The sequence below is a fragment of the Penaeus japonicus genome, unplaced genomic scaffold, assembly GCF_977035675.1.
Source record: "Penaeus japonicus unplaced genomic scaffold, GWHDUDI00000001_assembly GWHDUDI00000007, whole genome shotgun sequence".
In the NCBI taxonomy this organism is placed as follows: Eukaryota; Metazoa; Arthropoda; class Malacostraca; order Decapoda; family Penaeidae; genus Penaeus; species Penaeus japonicus.
The window spans coordinates 1,709,115-1,710,355 of NW_028234409.1; positions in this window are offsets into that span (position 1 = coordinate 1,709,115).

A 1,241-nucleotide genomic window follows, 5' to 3' on the forward strand; every position below is an offset into this window, starting at 1 on the left:
AGCCAGATGAGATATTGATCAAATATTAAAAATTAATATTAAAAAGTCTTTCTGGCTATTTTATTGGAATACTCTCTTGATTTTACTTTCCACAAAGCTGGATGAGCCCGATATGTATTTATGAATTCAACTAAGACTTCCTTCTCGTTCCTCTTTTCATTAATGGCAGCCATTATTACTTTCTTGTGCTGATGTTTCCCCTAGTAGGTTTGAAGCACAACTGAGGTTCGATGTTCGACACCCGTTCACACGCTCGAACCGTTCGTTGGACAATGAAGCCCCGCCCACAAAAGTCAAGACGAGCCTGAAATTCATCGAGCCGCTCGACGAGCGCGCTCGACAACCAAATATCCTGTTCACACGCTCGAACATCACTTCAAACACGTGGTTGTCGAACCGGGCTCGACGAGCCGTTCGACCGTGTAAACCCGGCTTAATAGGCAGCCACACGTAGACACAAAGACACACACTCTCTTATAAAGGCATATATGAAAATATTAATACGCACACATATATGTCTATAAATACACATGCATGTTAATATATATAGATAGATATATTTTTTTTTTTATATATTACCGAAATCCCCTTCCAGCTCAACCCCTGCCCTCTCCTTCCTCGTTCTCCCTTCTAACCCCCTCCTTCCTTCCTCCTTCACCCCTTCTCATTCCTTCGAAGAGGAATTCCTGCCCGAAAGGGAAAGGGAGAAAGGGCTCTCACACCCCAAGCACCCATACGTCTTTCGCAGCGTATACGAGCCTAGTGGCTTCCTCCCACCGCCGCCCTACCTCTTCGCTTTTCCCTTTTTCCTCTAAAAGCCCTTCACATTTTACGTGCGATGCGTAGAAGCTGGAATTGATTTTATTACTTTACAGAAGTCCTCTCACTTTTCGATGCCGTTTCCGTACAATTATTCATGGACATCTTATTATAAAGGCAGTTGAGAAGTAATTCTATATAGTATTCTATGCGTGTGAATAAATGACACAGACACACATGGATAAGCGCATGCATAAAAGCGCGTGCGCACTTACACACGCTTACATACATAAGTAAACACACACACACACACACTGCTTTTAATGAGACACGAAATGATATACCGGAAATCTGAAGAGTATTGTATGACTATATTCGTGGCTCACGCAGTCCATGGAAGAGCCGTTTAGAACCCTTGCCAAGAACTAATCAAAATATATTACTATTTTAAATAAGGAACACATCTCATTGCTATTATCATA